Below are 16642 nucleotides of genomic sequence, written 5' to 3'. Positions count from 1 at the left end.
GTTCATTTCCAGTTAGCAGAAAACTGTGTGTGGCATATGTGTGTCCTATTCTGAGACGACAGAATAGGACTTCTGTTCGTCGTGTTTTTGATGCGGGGGGCCAATAACCCAGTTTTGGCTTAATCAAGTGAAGCTTATTATTTGTTTCAGCATCCCATAAGCGCTGCCAGTGGCTTCTGAGTTTCTTTCGGATGAAAGGTTTTAGATCTAAGGCAGGTAGTGCAGTGGTAGGATGGATATCTTGTGATGCAATTGATGTGGCTATTTGGTCAGCCAGCATATTACCCTCAATGCCCCTATGTCCAGGTACCCAACATATTATGATTTGCTGCTGGGACATGTACGATGTGCAAATGACAGAATAAAGCTCGGTAAGGACAGGGTTTCGATGATTTCGGAGGAACATTAGGGCTTTTACGACGCTTAGAGAGTCCGTGTATATAATGGCTTTGTGCAACTTTGCTTTCTTGATTTGTTTAACAGCACATAGAATTGCATAAGCTTCCGCAGTGAATATGCTTGTTTCCGGATGCAGTCCGCCGGATTGGGAGAAGGATGGTCCGATTGCAGCATAAAACACACCGGCATGCGACTTAGAAGCGTCAGTGTAAAATTCTATGCACGAGTATTTAGATTGAAGTTCCAAGAAATGCATTCGAATATGTGCTTCTGGAGCGTGTTTCGTCACCTCTACGAATGATATATCGCATTCTATGGGCTTCCACTGCCATGGCGGCAATGGCTTAGCTGGGGTCATCAGGTTTTGCTGTAGAATTGGTACTTGCATATTCTCAGCAAGCTTTCTAATGCGCAGAGAGAATGGTTCTGTAGTTGCAGGTCGGTTATTAAAAAGCATTGCAGATGCCACGTCGTTTATGCTTACATAAGAGGGATGGTCGCGGTTTGCGTTCACTTTTAGAAAGTACATGAAACTGGAGTATGACCTTTGAAGATGAAGCGACCACTCATTAGATTCAACGTAGAGACTTTCTACAGGACTTGTCCTGAAGGCACCGGTCGCCAAGCGGATACCTAAGTGGTGAACAGGGTCAAGCATCTTCAAAGAACTTGGGCTGGCAGATTGATATACTATGGCCCCATAATCTAACCGTGTGCGTATAAGGCTTTTGTACAGGTTCATCAAACACTTCCTGTCGCTGCCCCATGTTGTATGTGATAAAACTTTAAGAAGGTTCATTGTTTTCAGACATTTCTGTTTTAGGTGCTTTAAGTGTGGAATGAAAGTCAGTTTTGAATCTAATATGATTCCTAAAAATTTGTGTTGTTTGACAACTGGTATGTGCTCTCCATGTAGTTCTACACTGGGCTCTGCAAATAATCCTCTTTTTTGTGTGAAAAGGACACATGAGCTTTTAACAGGATTCAGTTTAAAGCCGTTTTCTTCTGCCCATTTACATACTTTCTTCAAGCCAAGCTGGACATGTCGCTCACAAATAGAAAGGTTACATGACTTGAAGCCTAATTGAACGTCATCGACGTATACCGAATAAAACATGCTCTGCGGTATAGATAAGCGCAAGGAATTCATTTTGATTATAAAAAGGGTACAGCTTAATACCCCTCCTTGCGGCACACCAGTTTCTTGTGTAAATGGCCTGGATAGAGCGTTGCCCACCCTAACGCGAAATGTGCGGTTTGATAGGTAACTTTCAATTACATTAAGCATATTCCCTCGAATACCCATTTCTGAGAGGTCTTGCAAAATCCCGTATCTCCAAGTCGTGTCATATGCCTTTTCCATGTCTAAGAAAACAGAAAGAAAAAACTGCTTATGGATAAAGGCGTCGCGAATGCCTGCCTCAATGCGCACGAGCTGGTCAGTAGTCGACCTACCCTCTCTGAAGCCGCATTGATAAGGGTCGAGCATTTTATTGGATTCAAGGAAATGTAAAAGACGACGATTTATCATTTTCTCGAAGAGTTTGCATAAGCAACTTGTGAGTGCCATTGGACGGTAACTTGAAACGTCGGATGGGTCCTTGCCTTGTTTCAAGACCGGTACTACGATAGCTTCTTTCCAGGAGGATGGGAGGTATCCAGCAGCCCAAATAGAGTTAAAGAGTGCCAGAAGTGTCATTTGTGTATCAGTGTGTAGGTTTTTAATCATGTCATACATGATTCTGTCAACTCCAGGTGCAGAGTTCATACACGAGCTCAACGCAGCTCTAAGCTCGGCAATATTGAAAGGGCAGTTGTACGGTAGATTAGGTCTGCATTTGCGGTTTATTGACCTAAGTTCTGCTATTTGCTTATATTTAAGGAATGTTTGTGAATAGTTTATAGAACTTGATATACGCGCAAAGTGTAATCCAAGTGCATCGGCCTGGTTTTCCAAGGTATTTCCTCGCTCATCAATCAAAGGTAATGGGTTGATCTGCTGCCCTTTTAGCCTTCTCAGACCATCCCATACTTTAGCCTCCTGGGTATAGGAAGTTATGCCTGAGAGAAACCTCTCCCAGCTTGCTCTTCTAGCCTGCCGTCTCGTGCGCCGTCCTTGCGACTTGATATGTTTAAATGCAATGTAATTTTCCGCCGTAGGGTATTGGCGCAATCTGCCCCATGCCTTATTTTGTCTTTTCCGTGCATCTCTGCAGTCTTCATTCCACCAGGGAACACGTTTCTTAGATGAGTGACCATTTGTTTGTGGAATGAACGTTTCAGCTGCATCAATAATAAAAGCGGTAAAATATGCTACAGCATCATCTATGCTAAAATCGCGTATAAAATCTTGTGATAAGTAAGTACATTCCTTAAAACGCTTCCAATCCGCGGAGTCAAGTTTCCAGCGAGGTACCTGTGGACGAGTGTCGGGTCGTGTTAGTAAGCTTAAAGTTATAGGAAAGTGATCACTCCCAAACGGATTTTCTATGACATTCCATTCTAAGTAGGAAAAAAGTATGGAAGATCCAAGCGCTAAATCTATCGAGGAGTATGAATTATGCGCAATATTATAGTAGGTGGGTTTTTTCCTATTAAATAGGCATACACTGGACGTGACAAGAAAGGATTCAATCAGTCGTCCCCTCAAGTCAGTCCTGGAATCTCCCCAGAGACTGTTATGAGCATTGAAGTCCCCAACAATAAGAAACGGCTCAGGAAGTTGATTAATAAGTTCGTAGAATTCTATTTTGCTCAAATGATAGTTTGGAGGTATGTAGATGGAGCAGACGGCTATTAACTTATTAAAAAGAATTGCGCGAACCACCACTGCCTCGAGGGACGTCCGAAGCGGCAAGTGTCGGCAAGCAACAGTCTTATTGACAACTATGGCCACACCGCCGGATGAGGTGTTGACCTCGTCACGATCTTTACGAAAAATATTATGTGACCGGAGAAAATTCGTCTGTGTCGCTTTTAAGTGCGTTTCCTGTACACACAGTACTTTCGGATTAAGTTTGTGTAGAAGTTCGGTTACGTCGTCAAGATTATGGATGAGACCTCTCACATTCCATTGTATAATTTGTGTATCCATTTTGGAAGTAAATATATGCTGTGTGTACGGAAACGGAAGGGATGCCTTAGATTACAGAGCCCTTTCGAGGCCCTGTAATAGGTGTTTTGTTCTTTTTGAAGCGTTCGAGTGATTCTCGACGCTCCTTAGGCGCCTGGTGCGCCTTGAGGATAGGTGTGGTGTCCATTGCCTCTTGTGAGGCGCCGGACACGTGCTCTTGCGAGCGGGAAGTTTTCAGAGGGAGTCCCGCCTTGGAGGGCAAGACCCCTGCGCCCACCAGCCCGGAGGTCGATGGGGCTCCCAGAGGGATTTGGCTGCGCTGGCCGTTGCCAGCGCTGGAAGGGGCCTCGGAGGCTGGGGCAGCCTCGGCTGCGCCCACCTTCGGTGTCGGTGGCCCCGTCTGCTGGGTAGACGGAGCAGCGCTAGCTGCAACCGCCGCGGGGACAGATGGCGTAACTGCTGACTCACGGCTTGTGGGTCGGACAGCCGCCGGAGGCCGTTGTGACGCTGCCCCCTGACGCGCCACTTCGGCAAAGCTGGCCTTAGGAAGGTATGTTACCCGCCTGCGTGCCTCCTTGAATGAGATATTCTCTTTTACTTTGATTGTTACTATTTCCTTTTCTTTCTTCCAAGACGGGCATGACCGCGAGTATGCGGCATGCTCGCCATCACAATTTACACAGTGGAAAGAATTCTCACAGGCTTCAGAGGAGTGTTCATGCGCGCTGCATTTTGCACAAGTTTGGCGGCCTCGGCAGCTCTGCGAACTGTGGCCAAAACGCTGGCACTTGAAACATCGGAGGGGATTTGGCACGTACGGTCTTACACGGAGCTTGATGTACCCGGCCTCGATTGACTCGGGCAGGACACTTGAATTGAATGTCAGTATTAGGTGTTTGGTCGCAAGTTCTTTACCATCTCGCCTCATCTTAATTCTTTTGACATTTATAACATTTTGTTCACTGAAACCTTCCAAGAGCTCGGCCTCAGTGAGCTCCAGCAAATCATCGTCCGAGACAACGCCGCGGGAGGTATTCATTGTGCGGTGTGGGGTTACTACTACTTGAGTCTCCCCAAATGATACTAGCTGTGGCAGCTTCTAAAATTGCTTCTGGTCGCGGAGCTCCAAGAGGAGGTCACCGCTAGCCATCCTCGACACCTTATATCCTGGGCCAAAAACTTCGGTAAGAGACTTTGATACAAGGAACGGGGAGATTGTTCGTACTTGTTTAGCTGGTTTTTCTGCGTGGATGACATGGAAACGAGGAAAATTGTGGACTTGTCGTCCGAAAAACTGAAAAACTTCTTCGGTGCGCCCTCGTTTCTGAGGGCGATCAGGTAGCTTAGGAAAAGCGTGTTCCATAAGTAATGCTGGGTTTTCGGCCGCGATGCCGGCCACCCACCATGGAGCCCTACAGGGGGACGTGACAGAAGTTCCTGCAAGGGAAACCCTGCCAACGCCAGCCGTACATCGCTGCTATAACCAAATACAGCATAACCAAGGCTGGCTAGCTACACAAGGTTAACCCTTGCCGCCGGGAAACTAGGAAGTGAGGAGAAGTGATGAGAAGACAGGAAAGATGAAAAAGACGAGAGAGAAAGACGAAGAGTGGAGAGGAGGACAGGAAAAGGCGATTGCCGATTTCCCCCGGGTGGGTCAGTCCGGGGGTGCCGTCTACCTGAAGCAGAGGCCAAAGAGGTGTGTTGCCTCCGCCGGGGGGCCTTAAAGGTCCGATCACCCAGCATCGGCTCAACCTCCAGGATCCCCCTTTCCCCGGACACGGCTAAGCCGCGCACGACTACACGCGGGAGGGTCCAACCCTCGTGTGCTCGGGTCCGTGGTGTCGCAACACACGGGAAATTCGGGTGTTCCCATAGTATTTCAGTTTCTTTTCGGCGGCAATGGCGGCCACCCACCACGGAGCCCAACTTGGGGACGCTGCAGCACTTAACGCGTAAGGCTGCAGGCGCCAACCGTACATTGCCACTGTAACCTAATATAATATACGCAAGGGAGGGCACATACACAAGGTTAACCCTAGCCGCCTGAGAAAATGAGGAAGTCACGGAAGAGAGAAGAAAATAGGATAGTAAAAGAAAGAAGATAGGAAAGAAAAAGATTGAAGAGGGGGACAGGAAAGGGCGACTACCGATTTCCCCCGGGTGGGTCAGTCCAGGGGTGCCGTCTATGTGAAGCAGAGGCGAAAGAGGTGTGTTGCCTCCTCCGGGGGCCTTAAAGGTCCAAACACCCAGCATCGGCTCAACCTCCTGAATCCCCTTTTCATCAGACACGGCTAAGCCGCGCACGGCTACACGCGGGATGGTCCAACCCTCGTGTGCTCGGGTACGTGGTGTCGCAACACACCAAACGCCTGCTGACGCAGACGCCCCTGCGGGGAAAATAATGACAGTTCTCTCTAAAACCATTCTAAAATCACACACGCACGCACACTCATATACATATATATATATATATATATATATATATATATATATATATATATTTGTGACGCTCTTACGTGCATAGTGGGTTCACGCCTCGACAAACAGTATGCGCGGGCACCGGAGAGCGGTGAACGAAGCAGACGATGGTTGGCTGGCTAGCTGAATCTCGACAGGCGCTCAGCTGATCAAGGCCATCGCATCTAACTCTACCCGGCTTCAAGGTAACGCCTTCTGTGGGCGTAACAGAGTGGTGGAGGTGCGGGGTACGACACAACGTACCACGGAGTCGCAACATCTAGAACTTCGCCGGAGCCGTCGTCTTGCCGGTCTCTTGCCAACTACCTTCCCTATGGCTCAGGACGGAGGTGGACAAATGCCAGCTCTAGTTTCACCTGCTCAAAGGACAGCGCCAGTTGGCCATTCTGTCACTCAGCTTGAATATGCCGTACTCTTTCTGAGTGAGACAGCGCTGATGTGGTATGAAAACCACGAAGACTCCCTAACAACGTGGGAGCGCTTCGTTGAGGAAATTAAGAAGTGTTTTGGCGACTCCTACGCCAAACAGAAACGCGCCGAGAGAACACTAGCTCAAAGAGCTCAAGCTCCTGGAGAAACATACACTATATACATAGAGGAAATCCTCAAGCTGTGCAAAATCGTAAATTCGCAGATGTCTGAGGAAGACCGAGTCGGACATCTCCTCAAAGAAATTGCAGAAGACGTATACAATTTCCTCATAAGCCAAGAACACGTTGATTCCGTCTCAGATGTCGTGCGTCATTGCCGTACGTTTGAGACGTTAAAAACACATCGCATTGTGCCAAAATTTGGACATCTGGCGAATGTGACAACCGTTGCCAGCGTCGATGAGAGCCCGTCCGCCGATCTTTCGTCTACTATACGGCAGATCGTGCGTAAAGAACTGCTGCGGCACCAGGAACTTGCGCGCGCCGTCATACGACAACCCGATGCCTATTACCCGCAACACATGGCGCCTGCCGCACCCTGCGCTTCCTGCAACCGGCGGTATGTGTCACAGATATCAACCACAGAGGAGCTCCATGGCCACGTGAGGGCACATTTACGCCCGAACACCGACCTGCGGAACACCCTCGCCCCAGCAAGTTTGCACGCAGACCGACCGTTCCTCCTGTGCAGCAGGCTCAGCCGCGTCGCTCTGCTACACGACCCCCCACGGCTGAGCGCTTCGAAGGGCAGTTCATCGACCGTCGTTTACCTGTGTGTTATAGCTGTGGCGACTTGGGTCACATTGCCAGGTACTGCAATCGCCGCCAACCACCGAGGTTCTATTGATCGACGATGTCTAGGCAGTACCGCGCTCCTCTGGGCGAAACATATTCGCCCTCGCACACATATTTAGGAAGCTTGCCTCACCAGCATCCGGAGCCGCTGCGGAACCGTTCTCCAGCATCCGATCGCAGCTTGACACCACCACCCGCTCCTCGTGTAAGCCGATCGCCCTCTCCGCGGCGTCGATACCCGTCGCCACCTCCGGAAAACTAGCCAGCGCGGCCGTTGGAGGTGAGGTCGCTGGACAACCTTCGATGTCGACAGAGATACCTCCAACCATTTGTATGTTTAAGAATTTGGTGTGTGTAATAATTGACGGGGTTTCATCTATGGCTTTAGTGGACACGGGAGCAACCGTTTCAGTGATGAGTCTTGCGTTCAAAAGCCTCCTAGGACGTAAAGTGATGTTTCGCTGGAACCGTGCCCATACGTTTCGAGGAGTGAGTGGGGAGTTGTTGTATCCTGTGGGCGTGTGTAATGTAGGCGTTACCTTGGGTGGTCAAATATTTAACGCAAAGTTCACTGTTCTACCTCATTCTACGCATGACGCAATCCTGGGCCTTTATTTTTTGAAACTCTGTGGTGCTACCGTCGACTGCAAAACGGGTGAAACCAGTGTAGGTACAAGCTTTTCTGCTGCGTTTATGGAAGACCCACCGTATCGCGAAAGTGTGCTTTTTGTATCCCGGGATACAGTTGTGCCTCCGTTATCCGCAACGTGTGTTTCAGTTGCCTGTTTCCCTACCACCGACGGAACGTTTGACGCTACCGTGGAGCCCGTTCATCAGACTTGCATCAAGAGGAGTGTACTGATACCGTATTGCACGCTGTCAGTTGTTCAGGGACGCACCAACTTATGGGCCGTAAACTGCTCGAGTGAACCTGCAATACTACCACAGGGTCTGAAACTTGCCGCCTACCATGACGATCCAGTGCTATCGCTCGCCATTCTTACAGAGGCCCTTGATTCTGCGGATGAGCGCCATTTCGTTAATGCCTGCCCTGCGGCGCACTCCTCATTTCTGACTATGGTAAACAAGTCACTCATCACTAAGCAGCGTCACGAAGTGGCGAATATTCTGCTAAAAAGTGCCCGACTGTTTGACTTTTTCTAGCAAGAGGGGCCACCATTGTTTCCTCCTTCTCGTATACACCACCGCATATATACGGGATCTGCCCAACCGTCGCGACAGAAACCATACAGAGTCTCACCATCGGAACGCAAGGTGATCAATGACCAAGTCCACGAAATGCTAAATAAGGATGTAATCCAAGAATCCTGTAGCCCGTGGGCAGCGCCAGTGATTCTGGTTAGAAAGAAAGATGGCACATGGCGATTTTGTGTTGACCACCGCCGCCTCAACACCATCACTAAAAACGACGTATATCCTCTTCCGCGTATTGATGATGCTATCGACTGCCTCTCTTCAGCGTCTTAATTTTCGTCTGTTGACTTGAGGTCGGGATACTGGCAGATTCCTATGCACAAGGCAGACAAGGAGAAAACGGCATTTGTAACACCAGATGGACTTTTTGAATTTAATGTGATGCCATTCGGGCTCTGTAATGCGCCTGCAACTTTCGAGCGCTTCATGGACAACATCCTGCGTGGTTTGAAGTGGGAAGTATGCATGTGCTATCTAGACGATGTAGTGATTTTCGGGCACACGTTCAGTGAGCACATTGCACGTCTCGATCTTGTGCTAGACTGCTTGGACAAAGCGGGTTTGGTGCTCAACTCAAAGAAGTGTCATTTTGGAGAGCGCCAAACACTCGTTCTGGGACACCTAGTGGATAAGGACGGTATACGACCTGATCCAGCGAAGACTGCTACGGTGGAATCCTTCAAGCAACCTCGCCATGTAAAAGAGCTACGCAGTTTCCTAGGGCTTTGCTCGTACTTCCACCGGTTTATTCGTGGATTTGCCAACATCGCGTATCCGCTGACATGCCTCCTCCAGAAGGGCGTTCTCTTTGAATGGACTCCTGAATGTAAAGCTAGTTTTCGTGAGCTGAAGTCTCGTCTGACGTCCGATCCCATTCTCCGACACTTCGACCATGCGGCTCCCACAGAAGTTCAAACGGACGCTAGCGGTATTGTCATGGGCGCTGTCCTTATTCAACGCGTTGACACCAAAGAACACGTCGTCGGCTATGCGAGTCGCTCTTTAAGTAAGTCCGAGCGTAACTACACGGTTACCGAGCAAGGATGTCTTGCAGGTATTTTCGCAGTACAGCGCTTCCGGTCGTACCTGTATGGGCGCCCCTTCACTGTGGTGACAGACCATCCTTCTCTCTGCTGGCTGTTTAATCTCTGTGATCCGTCGGGCCGGCTTGCGCGTTGGACACTTCGTTTACAGGAATATAACTTTACCGTTTCCTATAAAAGCGGCCGCCTACACGCCGATGCTGACTGCCTCTCGCGCATGCCGCTTCCAACGACGGACTGCGACGCGGACGACTTCGACTGGATTTCCTGATATAAATACCTTCAAGGTCGAGCAACAAAAAGACAGAACTTTAGAACCACTGCTCATTACTGCAAGGCAATCAGCACCATCCCCTCGTTTCTGTGTCCATGATGGGGTTCTTTACAAAAAGAACTATTCTGCTACAGGCCCACGATATCTTCTGGTGGTCCCGGAGAGTCTCCGTGTCTCCGTCTTGCGCGCTATGCATGACGATTAAACATCTGGTCATTTGGGTTCTGCGCGAACTCTCTACCGCCTTCAAGTAAAGGTTCTACTGGCCTAAAATGCGCCAGACGACCACCCAGTATGTGTCCTGCTGCAGTGAGTGTCAACGTTACAAGCGTCCAATGAGTGCTACTCCTGGTCAACTCCATCCAGTGCCACCCCCCAGCACTCCCTTTGAGCAAGTTGGCATCGACCTCCTCGGTCCTTTCCCGTGTTCAACCGATGGGAATCGCTGGATTATCGTGTGTGCCGATCACTTGACACGCTACTTTTAGACAGCTGCAATACCATCAGCTACTGCAACCGCAGTGTGTATTTTTCTGCTGCGTTTTGTCGTTCTCCGAAATGGACCTCCCAGAGTCATCATCAGCGATCGTGGGCGGCAGTTCACTGCAGACGTGGTCGAAGAGATGCTTCGTCTGTGTGCTTCAAGGTTTCGACATTCCACCTCGTATCATCCCCAAAGATATGGCCTTACGGAACGCACGAACAGAACTCTTACTAACATGCTGCCCATGCATGTCGCGTCAGATCATGAGAACTGGGACATCGTGCTACCTTTCATTACGTACGCATTTAACACCTCAAAGCATGAAGTTACGGGCTACAGTCCCTTCTTTCTTCTTAACGCTTACCCGCCATGGTTGCTCATTGGCTATGGTGTTAGGCTGCTGAGCACGAGGTCGAGGGATCGAATCCCGGCCACGGCGGCCGCATTTCGATGGGGGCGATATGCGAAAACACCCGTGTACTTAGATTTAGGTGCACCTTAAAGAACTCCAGGTGGTCAAAATTTCCGGAGTCCCCCACTACGGCGTGCCTCATAATCAGAAAGTGGTTTTAGCACGTAAAACCCCATAATTTAATTTTTTTCTTTACGCTCGTCCGCCTTGTTATACACTAGACACCAACTTCCCGTTTTCCAGCCACGATAATCTTTGTATGTCAGAGACAGTCTGTCTTGCTGAAGAAGCCCGACGACTTGCTTCTTTACGCACTCTTGTTTCACAAGACCGCTCGAAGGCACGCTGCGACCGCCGACGCCGACACGTGATATATGACCCTGGTGATTCAGTGCTGCTCTGGAAACCAACCAGGAAAACGTGGATTATGTGAAAAACTGCTCGCCCACTGTGTTGGACCCCATGTTATTACTGAGCGTATCAGCGAATTAACCTACCGCATAGCACGTCTCACATCAAATGACCGACGGTCAGCAAAGACTGATCTTTCGCATGTCGCCCGTCTAAAGCCCTTTATTTCTAGACAGCCTGTTTGATTTGCCCGGCGGGCTTCGTCTAGGCGGAGGGAAATCCGACGCTCTTACGTGCATAGTCGGTTCATGCCTCAACAAACAGTATGCGGGGGCACCGGAGAGTGGTGAACGAAGAAGACGACGGGTGGCTGGCTAGTTGAATCTCGACAGGCGCTCAGCTGATCAAGGCCATCGCATCTAACTCTACCAGGCTTCAAAGTAACGCCTTCTGTGGGCATAACAACATATATATATATATATAGATATATATATATATATCTATATATATATAGCAAATTTTGTGCATGAATTATTAGTTCTTTGTCACTACCACGGAAATTGAAGCGACACTAAATCAGTAAAATGCAATTGAATGGATAAAGCGGAAGAATTCACCTCTGATTCTGCTCACATTCATAGCTGATTTCCATTTGCTGTGTCTTTGTACTTCGTATATTTTCCCGTGTGATGCGATCTTGACACTGAAATTGTTTTACAAGTTCACTGATGAGATCCATATTTACAATGAAGTGTTTAGTGAAACAAAAAACGTACGTATTAATCATTTCTCTGCAAATGTCTTGTGACGAACAACTAAGCTGCCCATAACACCTAATATCATTTTCGACGTTTCATTTGTGCTGTACCCCGCTTCGTGCGCTGCTAGCTCGACGTGCCTCTCTGATCGGAAAAATAGGCTTATTATTTATTGCTAATAGTGGTAATGACAAAAATATTTGCAAAGTACTTTATTACACTGGCAAGTTGTTCACTAAATAGACGATGGTGGTCTCAACGCATTTATGAATCTTGGTTGCAGTGCTCCGATGATATATTTGGGCCTTTCTACCGTCAAATGTGAAACGTCAGAGTGAAAAGGGTAAATATTTCTGTCATGCGCTTTTGGCATGACATGACCGCAAAACTAGCTTAATTATGGTGAGTAATTCCGGTCTTCAGAATAAATTTTACATAGGGTTTCTTCATCTAAACTGGTATAGATGAGTTACTGCGAAGGGAATGTTTCCCTACTTTCTTGTGTCGTTCCTCGCTTTCCAAACTTTGCGGTATTGTTGGATAGCAGTATAAAAATAGGTAAGATGGCGCCCTATGTTCGCTTTTCGCAATGCATTGCGTATGCGTGTGAAAAATAGATAGGTGGCGTGGAATTTCTGCAAAGAATCATACAATTCTTGTGTCTGTTATTTGAGATCAATATGTTAATTCTCCCTTAGATATGCATTATATATAACACTAAGTTCTTTATTGCCTTGCTTGCTGCTTAATACATGGTATTAAATATTTTTGGCCAGGGTATGGCGGACGGCTGTCGCAGAAGCATCATAAATAATTGAAATTATACGTAGTAAGCATCACAGATTTTCTGTTAAGCTGTGTTTGACAACCCTCATTGTGCGAAATTTACATGGACGTTCTGAGATGCAGTCTCACTGAACTGCACAGATGCTACAGTGCAATACATTTTGTTTTAAAGAGGACAAATATTTAAACGATAAAATGAGGGCTGTGGTCAAGGTAATGTAGTGATGTGCCATATTCAATGCAATATTCTTATGCAATATTGTTATGAGAAAGCAAATGAGACTGTTAATCCTCACTTATGTTACAGGATCCGATTTGAATTTAAACTTTTCTTACGTGTGTCTCTAAACTACTCCTATCACATCACAACTGTTCTGGCTGTAGTTGCTAATAGTACTTAATTTACCAGCACAATCATCGCATCATTTTTTGCAGCACTGAGGGTTCGATGTACTTTAATAATATATTGTTAGCTGACGGAAAAAACGGAAAAAACGGAAAAATTTCTCTTTCATAAATCAGGTATACTTTTAAACACTTGTGTGTGTAAGAAAAGCTTTCAATAATTGTATTCATATTGCCGAGTCTCCTTTTTGAGCTGTGCTCATCCCACTGAAATGGCTAGATTCATGCAAAGGTGTTATTTACGATTTCACCCAGCCAATTTGTGATATCCAGTTTTCATGGTAAATTAGTGCTGCGGCAGTTTAAACGTATACCTGACAATCAAAAGGGCAAGTTGCGCTGGTGCTCTACGCATGATTCAACGCGTACAATATGTTTTTTTTTTTACTTGAAAATTATTTTTTGTGCGCACTGAGCTTATTCCACCATGCAATTATTGGCGCCTGAGCGTTGTTGCTCTGGCTCGCTTAATCGTCCTCTAACATCCTTTTTGTTGCACACTCCAAATATGTACTATAAAAGAGGACCGGCTAGCCGGAGCGAGCTCCAAAATATCACGATGTCCAGCTCCCATCTGAACAGATCCTACGTCATGAATTCGCGACACAGTCACCTCCTGGGAAACGAAGCCACAAATGCTTTCTAGAGAAGCTAGTACAGTAAGTAATTGCGCCTTGCCTGGTACACTTTGTCAGTATCATTTCTAGAGTTTAAAAATCCATGAAATTCTTATCTGGACAAATGAAATGTCAGAAATATGCCAAATACTTCTTAATGTCATTATAAACTGAAAAAAAGAACGAAACACGGAATTCGGCTCCTACCTAATGTAACGTATAACTGGACCAAGGAATGCGATTTACCAAGAAAATTGGTTGCTAAGTAAAGCTCCGCTCGTCAGTCAGCATTTATGCAACCAAACATAACCTAGTGAGTTACCTAGTCTTTATTAGGCTTCTCTTTGAATTACCTAACGTCAATCTTTACTATTGCGTATGTGTTTGCTTCTATTTTGAGTTGTGTGTCGCTGTGTAGTTTTTGAACCTATACACACATCTTCTTTTTGAAATCAATGTGGAACTGCCTAAAAAAGAAATAGGCGCTGCAGGATGGGGACTATGTCAGACGCTCTCTGCCTTTAAGCTAAGTGCCTTAGGGATTGAAGTCCTCTCTCTCTGAATCAAATATTAAACAAAAAAGAAATGATAAATATTTCATGATATACATGTTCACGTGGAATTAATGGTGTATTTAGTCACAGAAAACTTACATTTTGTTTCCAGATTTGTAGCATTTATTAAAAACGTAGTCCTTGCCATCCAAGAGTAATTTCTCATTAAAAATGCATTTCAGTCCTTCCCCTTGATAACTTCGCTGCTGTACATACATATTGTCGTGTTCTTTCAGTTCCTGCAAAAAGAAAATCCCATATATACAAAGAACGTACTCAAGGGTGTAAAGATCAGCAGACAGAAGAGCGAATTCCTTTCGCTTACTTAAGCTTACAGCGCAGCTTTTCGGTGTTGTACAATTGCAACCCACATGTTTAATATTATGTGGTATTGTGCCTCCTGGTACGGGGATAGCTTATTACAATTAAAAGAATGGGGATTATTAGAAAGACCGAGGCAAAGCAACCGCCAGCAAGAACACATGGAGATGAAACAGTTTGTTCATTAGGTTGAAGCTCCAAATTAACCAAATGTGCCTTTATGAAAGTGCGCGCGTTTTTCTCGGCACTTGCACTCGCCGTCTGTAAGCATATGGACGGTGCACGGGCACAATGTATAAAGCCATTTTTCCAACATAATCTGCTTTGATAAGCTCGCGCAACAGATATACCAGTGTTTTCTATCTCTATACAATCACCTACACTTAAACAGAAGCATGGCGTTTGATGGAGAAAGGACGGTGAAAGAGGCGACAGAGACAAGCGCTGACTTCAAAATAAATTTTAATTCCCAAGAAAACAAACATTTCAAGGGGGAGCGCATGCTCGATTTCACTCTGACGCTGGCTCATATGAATGACAATACGAAACTTAAATAGGCGCCCGACACCAGTCATGGTCAAGGAGCGGGCACATCTTTTCTCGCGCATTCTAAATATGATAGCTCCTTTGTCGATAGGGCTATTGAAGGTTTCCTTACCACATTGTTCTCTTGTACTGCCGTTGCATTATTTATGACTCTAGCCTGGTCATGTGCGTGCCTAGCAACAACTGTAGTGTTATTGAGGAGAAGGGTACAACCGCCTCAGAACAATGTTGCTTCCAGAAGCAACCCCTTACCCTCTCAATTTTTTGGTGGTTCTCTTGAAGGCGCACGCTTAGATGCCTTCCGGTTTGCCCCACGTATGTATGCCCACACGAAAGGTATATTATACACATCGTTTTGGGAGGATTTTTTAACGAACGGATTTCTGTACTTAATGTTGTAGTCTTGTTTATCCTTATTTACCTGAGAGGGCACTCTTCATAACTTGCTTCGTTTTGTTTTCTCATTTATGTTAGCCAGCGTCAGCATGAAATGGCGCATTTGCGCCCCGTATATATATACTTGTTTTCTCGAGAATAAAAATTCACTTACAAGTCAGCGCTTGCTTCCGTTTGCCACATCTTTCGCCAACCTTTGTCCAAGTCTCCGCTGCAAAACGTAATGAATCAACGCCAACTATCCCAGTTGCATATCTTAAATAGGTGAGCTGGCGTGCAGCAATCCTAAAAACGGAATGGCGACCAGTGCGCGCAATGGAAGCAAGAGGTAGATCTACCCAACCATACACAGATTTCACTAGTCAGTATGTATGGTGGGTAGCTTTCGAAACATCTAAAATAGCTAGTGAACCTCTTCAAAAGAAAATTAAGGGTGTGGGTGAAGAAAAACCAGACAGACGCTGGTACCTGGAGTCCACAAATTATATGTTTAGGCAAGCCCGCTTAATCAAGTGGAAGCCTGATTCTGCCGATTCCCCTGCTCGCGCACTGCCAGCGTGCTAGGCGACTGCTCGTTGTCTTCTGTGACTGGACCATCGTGGCACGTAGTAGTGCACTACTGGGCTCCCCTTCTAGTGAGGAAGCCGTGAATGGCGACGCGTGGATTGCGGTGGCGCGATACGCACGCGGCGAGTTGGGCTGGCCTGGTCGGGAGGGAATATGACAGCAGAAGTGGCTAAAGCGTCAGAGTTCAAGTAAACAGGGTTCAGACAGTCGACGCCGACCGTATCTTCCCCGCCATTGATGAGCAATAGAAAATTATAAGTGCACGCTTCAGTACATTAAACGGACCATAATACGGGAGCCGTAAGGAAGGGTATACGGGGTCGTCGCACACAAAGACGTGCATGCTTATGCTCAAGGCAAGGGTTGACGTATGCACGCCGGGAAGAACGTCGTTGTCAGGGGGAACGGTAGCACGCATAGCGCCTCGTAGACGGTGGGCGTAGTCGGAAACATTAACAGGTACGGTGGGCGAGTCGGCGAAGAATTCGCCAGGTAGTCGTAGCGTGATGCCAAAAGTAAGCTCGGCGACGCTGGTGGAAGAGTCAGTGCGATGAGTGGTGCGGATGCCAAGCATACCGAAAGGAAGGCACTCGATCCATCATGAAGGAAAAGTTGAAGCCATGAGTGAAGCCTTCAATTTGCAGTGAAAATGATCGATGATCCCATTGAATATCGGGTAGTAACAGATGGTCTTGATGTCTTTGACACCGAGTAGCCGAGACAGATTGGCGAAG

General features: G+C 46.9%; 1 long non-coding RNA gene across 1 annotated transcript in view; it reads right to left on the bottom strand.

Annotated features, from left to right (window-relative positions):
* LOC129383441 (uncharacterized) overlaps nt 1-16642 on the bottom strand; it is a 115538-nt gene that overhangs the window by 64989 nt on the left and 33907 nt on the right. The window contains exons 2-3 of the long non-coding RNA XR_011889810.1: nt 14178-14317; nt 11576-11661 (exon numbers count right to left, since the gene is read on the bottom strand). This is a non-coding gene — a long non-coding RNA (uncharacterized lncRNA). The remainder of the gene's footprint in view (nt 1-11575; nt 11662-14177; nt 14318-16642) is intronic.

The sequence above is a fragment of the Dermacentor andersoni genome, chromosome 8, assembly GCF_023375885.2.
Source record: "Dermacentor andersoni chromosome 8, qqDerAnde1_hic_scaffold, whole genome shotgun sequence".
NCBI lineage: Eukaryota > Metazoa > Arthropoda > Arachnida > Ixodida > Ixodidae > Dermacentor > Dermacentor andersoni.
The sequence above is the reverse complement of the archived record's forward strand: the minus strand, read 5'-3'. Positions and strand labels throughout refer to the sequence as shown.